General features: G+C 42.5%; 1 pseudogene; it reads left to right on the top strand.

Annotated features, from left to right (window-relative positions):
• The first annotated feature begins 212 nt into the window (after nt 1–212).
• LOC149041065 (uncharacterized) lies at nt 213–857 on the top strand (annotated as a pseudogene).
• Nucleotides 858–6,607: the final 5,750 nt, after the last annotated feature.

Here is a 6,607-nt window from a genome sequence, read left to right as displayed (position 1 = left end):
ATATAAATATTTATTTTTCTAGCATGGAGCGGTGAACTGAGTTTTAGTGTAGCGCGCGTGGGACCGCGGCAAGGAGGGTTTGAAATAGTGACCGGTTAGTTATACCTGTAATTATATGGTCGGCCTCGCCGCGTCACCTTGCTTTGTTTAGTTTAGTTTAGTTTTCACTTACTCCCTTAGCCTTAATCTCGTTACCATCCGCGCAACTCCTTTCCCAAATGAAGAATCTAGTCTCGGCGTCTATTTCTGACTTAAAAAGGTCAAGTGATTCTAACGCTGCGGAGCAGATGTCCGAAATTAAGAGATTAAAGCGTGATGCATCGCCGTCTTTTAAAAAGAAAAGTAACGAAGATTAGTATAAAGCAAACAAAGCTGTACTAGAAGCGGTTGAAGATACCCCTGCTGCAGTAGAGCGCAAAGATTTGGCCAAGGCTAAGGAAGCGCTTGATAGAGGTATGTCTTTGTTAAAAGATAGGCAAAAAATGATCCTCTTGTCATAACTCACCGTTTGGGTGGAAAACCGTCTTGAGGATAAGCATCATGACCTAGCGCACGACGAAGAAGACGAGAAGAACATATACAGAGCGGAGATTCGGGTGGCCAGGGCTTAGAAGCGTTTCGCTACGCATAGTTTTGGCCAACAACGTCGCGCATCAGCACTGCCGATCGCACGGAATTCGCAGCTTGCAGTCGCTCAGTCTCCGAATACATTTACTCGATTTAATCCACAACCTTCGGCGAATAAATCTCCCAGTGTCTATTTTTCTTGCGGTAAAACAGGCTACTAGAGAGCTGCCTGTCCTAATAATTCGTTCGCAGACGATCTCCCGAATGCCACGGTGACTAGCGCGGAGTGATGCCTAAAAGCAAGACGTAGAATTCGAAGCTTTGCCACCGTTGGAATCTGAGATCCCTTTTCCAGAGGATTTAACGTTGACTTATGGGCTCAAATCGAGCCATGTTCCTATTTCGGTTTGAGGTAGATGGCGTAAATCACTCCAGTTTTGGAAAGATCTTGACGAATCTCGCTTCTTTCCTGACACAATTTAGCTCGGCTACAGATTACCGCTGCTTCAAATTCCTCCACTTCTTTTTTTGCAAAGAACAATGAGTCAGCAATTCAAGAATCCGCTTTTGTTGAGAGTGCCATTAATGAACTTCTAAGTCTGGAATGTATTTTAGAAGTACACGCGACTCCAGTGGTGATGAACCCATTATCCGTTTCCATTCAGAACTCAGGAAAGAAAAAAAAAAAAGCGCTTGATTTTGGATCTCCGTCACGTTGATCAGTACCTCTTTAAGTGCAAGTTTAGATGCAAAGATGTTTTCAGTTGCAAGGGGGTGTTGAACCCTGGAAATTTTGTTTTCTTTTGATTTCAAATTTGGCAACCATCATGTTGAGGTTTTTCCGCACCACAGGCAGTATTTTTCGTTTTCTCGGACATTTTCATTCGAATTCACCAGATATTTTCAATTTGAAGTCTCGCTTTTCGGCCTTAGCTCCGCGCCCTATTTGTTACTGGGATACCTGTGGTAGCCCAGTCATAAAATGCCTTTGTTTTTTGTCGTCTTTTTTTTTGCCTCCGCCACAAAATGGAAAAATTGCGCAATAGTACCCAGTGGTCATTGGGCCCTTAACACAATCACAACTGTGATCCAATGAGGTGTTCACATGCTGATCACGCGTGTTATCTTGATGATGATTGACGTTGTCATGCACAGACAGGGCCGGGTCACATGACGAACCACAAGATTTTTGCTTATAAACCTCTTTTGTCAGTCGTTTTGTATTTCAACGTGTTTGGACTACGATCACCTGGAGCATTATAGCATTATGGCGCCAACGCTCAAAATACTTACAGACGCATACACAAGTCGTATTGTTCGCGGCCAATCCACACTAAAAGATGTTATTGAGCGGTAATTTTGGAACGGATAGAGTCGCGAGCGCTTGAAAACCATGAAAGCCTTGAATGCCTTGTATGCCTTGTATGTCTTGTATGTCTTGTATGCCTTGTATGCCAAGTATGCCAATGTCTTAGTTGAAAAACGTACACCTATCTTAAAAAGCAAAATCTGAAATCTGAAACCAAACTGCATATACTCTAGCAGGTAATTTAGTGTTAACAACTGGGTTGAAAACGTAAATTAGCCATCGTAAAGGGTAAAAAAGCTGACGTTTCGAGCGTTAGCCCTTCGTCAGAGCGATTAGAGGAATTGTGGGTTTACACTTTACACCTTACACTTTAATCTTCCTTATCATTCTAAACAGCATATGGCAGTTTGCGGCCTTTCCTTACATCTAGGCAGTTCGGAAAGCCGTAAAACACTAGAACAAAAATTTATATTCCAAATCGGCACCCTTAATCCCCACGGAATCAACGAGCGCTTTTCATTCAACTAATTTATTCCTGTTTTCTCGTCACCACATTCCCACCAATGGCGTAGCTCCACTTTCTACATTTAAATCCACACACAACCTACAATTCCTCTAATCGCTCTGACGAAGGGCTAACGCTCGAAACGTCAGCTTTTTTACCCTTTACGGTGGCTAATTTACGTTTTCAACCCAGTTGTTAACACTAAATTACCTGCTATACTCTCCCACCGACGCAGCACCACAGTTTCTTTAGAAACTTACCCCTTTATTCATTTGCATATACTCTATGGAGTCTATTGAACAACACTACTACCGTGAGACTGAAGAACAAAACTCTAATGGATGCAAACTGCTTGTGAAGAAAGACGCCGTGTTGGATCCACTTGATACCAGGGAACGTAGCTACGATAACAGTGCGAATGGTATTAATTTCACGATCAGAGAGGTGAATCTTATGTTTGTTTTCATTGTAGTTGTATGGATATTCTTTTTTAATAAATACATGATCCAAAATCCTGTGTTTTTTGTGTATAATGTTATTATTTTAAATATTGTTTACGCAATTGTCTTGTCACAGACAGCCCAAGCTCACGCCTCGAGAAAAAGCCAAGATTAATTCATGAACGCGTCACACGTTGTGTGACTCGGTGTTAAGTTACGAGAGGAAACGTTGAAAATTTGAACACGTTATAAGGAATAGTATAGGGAACGAAATATGGTCGATTTACAACGATAAATATTTCGAAATATGAACATTTTTCTCTCAAAATCAATAAATTTACTCATACCATGTGTATCCGTCGTAATTTCTGGCGATTTCTGCCGTTTAAAGCTTGCTTTACCATCACTGTTATCCACGTCATCAACTTTTATTACGTTGATAAAATCTGTACAGACATCACACCAACCAACTCGCGCACAAAGTAAGAAGACTATATTGAAGGCTTGAAATTTTATTACGATCGATTTTCATCAAGAAATGGGCCAGGAATTTTCCACAATAGTGCAAATAATCGTGAAGGATGATTGTGGAAAAGCGATTGCGTGACGCTCGGTAAGCTGTAAGATGACATGTTATTATATACCAGACGTAAAAACTCTTCAGATTCTCAGTCTGCATTTTGTACCTACTCTGTAGTCCGCAGTCTATATTTTGTATCCGGTCGGCAGTCTGCTGTTTGCATTTTGTTCTAATAGGTATCCGTGGCACCAATGCAGTTTATTTTTGGTTACATTTATTCGCACAACACACATAATCTACTACAAAATGCCTGTGTGTGAGGTAATTCGACATTTTCGTTCTTTTCCGTGTTAATACTCTTTTTTCCTTTTTTGAGAATGAAGACCACTTACAATGTTTCAAGTAATCCACACACCCTACGAAAAAAAACTCTTGCATGTATAGCATGCCTATGTTTTGAAATAGGTGTATGCCCTTGTTCAGACTTGAGCTCACTATTTCAGTTTACTGGTCCGACACCCATAGTATCACTACACTTGATCCCAAAGGTCCAGTACCATCCAGGTATCCCAGTTACCCTGCTCACAGGGTCTAGTTTACTAAACTTTTTAAGCCTGTAGTTAAGAAATGGAGAACGGAGGGCAAATCCATAGTCTTTTATCTTGACGACAGCTTGGGTTCTGCTGCCAATTATGTTGACTAAATTCACCAGTTTGGTGGTTCACGCCGATGTGTTGAAGTCCGGTTTTATTCCTAATGAAGAAAAATCCATTTGGGATCCAGCCCAAAATATCATCTGGCCCGGAACTGTTATTAACACCTCAGAATGCCTTATGTCCGCGACGGATAGCAGAATTCAATCTCTGACAGAGGATCTATTATTTCTTTTGGAGTCGAAGGACTCCCTTTTTCAGGTTCGGAAGCTCGCCAGTGTGTGTGGTAAAATTATTTCGCTCTGGAACAGCGTCGGGAGCCTAACTAGGCTCATGGTCAGAAATACCTTTGCTGTTGTTAAATCTGTCACAAATTGGAATTCTCTTGTCTCTCTAACGCCTGAATACATAAATGAATTAAACTTTTGGAAAGACAATCTTGCTACCATCAACGGTGTGCCTTTGTGGCCCGTGAAGCGCAAACCAACGCAAATTGTATACTTAGATGCGTCTAATTCAGCCTGCGGAAGTTATTCAGTTCGAGGACAAAATCTTTCACAAGAATTGGTCAGATTTTGAGAGCTCTCATGGTTCCGCATTTCGTGAGCTTCTTGCCGTTTCACTGTCTTTACAAGCTTTTGAATAGACTCCCTCGAGGCGCAGATTGTTGCCTGGTACACAGATAATCAGAACGTTGCCCGCATCGTGAACATTGGTCCTGACGTTCCAGCTTTACAGAAAATAGCTCTTGATATCCATCGATGTTGTCTCATTAGAGCCATCAGTATTGATCAGTATTATTTCGTGCTCCTGCACGTTTTTATGACTACTATGCTTTGGAAACACGGGCTAGAGGCCCTTGAGATGCACCCTCGGTGGGTCTGCTTGTTGCATTCAGTTACAATTAAAAGTTGTTGATTTTTGTTTTACAGTACAGGCTAAAGGCCCTTGAGATGCACCCTCACTGGGTCTGCTTGTTGTATTCAGCTAGATTTAAAAGTTGTTGATTTTTAAAGAAAGATGTTTTTCGTCTTGTCACGAGCGTGGGACAAAGAAAAAATTCTGAATCCCCACGAGGAATAGAACCTCAGACCTTCGGATTCCGCGCACCGATGCTCTACCACTGAGCCACAGAGACTTCGCGGTGAGCGAGGTCTATTACGAAGTTCATACGACACGCGTCCTGCATACTGCTAGGGTCAGCAATGTTGATAGCGTAATGTTTTTAGATAGAAATAGGAGAGATGGTAAGTTTTGAGCTCGGTAAAGAAATAGAGAAATAAATTTTTTTTCGTCTTGTCACGAGCGTGGGACAAAGAAAAGATTCTAAGTCCCCACTGAGGAATCGAATCTCAGACCTTCGGATTTCGCTCTCAGATGCTCTAACCACTGAGCCACAAAGACTCCACGGTGAGCGAGGTCTATTGTGAAGTTCATAGGACACGCATCCTGCATACCGCTAGTATCAGCAATGTTGATAGCGCAATGTTTGCAGACGACCACCTCTCTTATTTCTATCTCGTTGATTTTTGTTTTACAGTACGGGCAAGAACCCATTGAGATGCACTCTTGAGGGGTCTACCGTTTTGCAGCTTTATAAGCTTACAATTAAGGGTCCACGTTAATAATTTTTCGGTATGTATATACAAGGACTTGGAGGCCTGGTATGATCCGGCTTTAGTATGTCCTTGTTTATATTTATTATCATATGTTGTCGCATGTGCCCTTTTTGTTGTTTCTCGTTTTCTTTTATATTGTCTGGTGTATTCTCCCTAGATATTTTTGATACATATTTCTGGTCCTCGTGTCTACCAGTCTCACGTGAAGTTGCCTTGGTGATGGAGAGATTGAAATTCACTGCCCTAGCCTCCAGGGCGTCCGGAACCTCGATTAATTACACCAGGGTTTTCAACAGATGGAGATCTTTTGCTGCAGACGTCTTAGATATCTTCTCCTCTGGGTTTTGGTCTTCGGGAAGCTCCGACGGCTGTCAAGTCAACCAGCTGAAGCAAACGCCCTAGCTTACGGTTCTTGCTCCGAGGGCGTACGGTACATCGGAAAACTATTTGAGGGCGTTCAAAAGATGGGCAGAGTTCACCAAGGGCGTATTGGGCGTTCCCACTTTTCCTGTCGGTCCCATGGATTGTGCCCTCTACCTGCAGTTTCTTCTACAGTCATTTAACTCGGCGTCCGCCATCAACTGCGCTTTTTACGCTTAAGTGGCTGCATCAGGTTGCAGGAGTAGCTTCTCCTGCCCTACAACCCCACCGTTATCTCCGAGAAGGAGGGAGCTCTTCGTTTGTTAGCCAACTAGCCTCTCATAGGAAAGAACCCCTCGAGGTGAACCATCTCAAGTAACTTGCTGAAAAGACTGACTTTTGCAATCTTTTGCAATTAAGAAGCTTAGTTATGTTCGACCTCGCCTTTCTCGGCCTTTTTAGAAGTTCAGAATTATGTTAAAGACTCGCTATCTAGCGGGCTTGAAGTCTTTAAATCTCTGTCTCTCTGAGCTTAAGCCCTTTCTTTTACTATCTAGCATGGGCCTGACTGACCGACGCACCCATGCCCCCAAGTGTTGTTTTGTGCGTTCGGTGGTGTAGTGGAGGAAAAATA

Source organism: Pocillopora damicornis, chromosome 8 (genome assembly GCF_964200805.1).
Source record: "Pocillopora damicornis chromosome 8, jaPocDami1.2, whole genome shotgun sequence".
Lineage (NCBI taxonomy): Eukaryota > Metazoa > Cnidaria > Anthozoa > Scleractinia > Pocilloporidae > Pocillopora > Pocillopora damicornis.
Note: the sequence above shows the minus strand (reverse complement) of the source record. Positions and strands in the feature narration are given on the sequence as shown.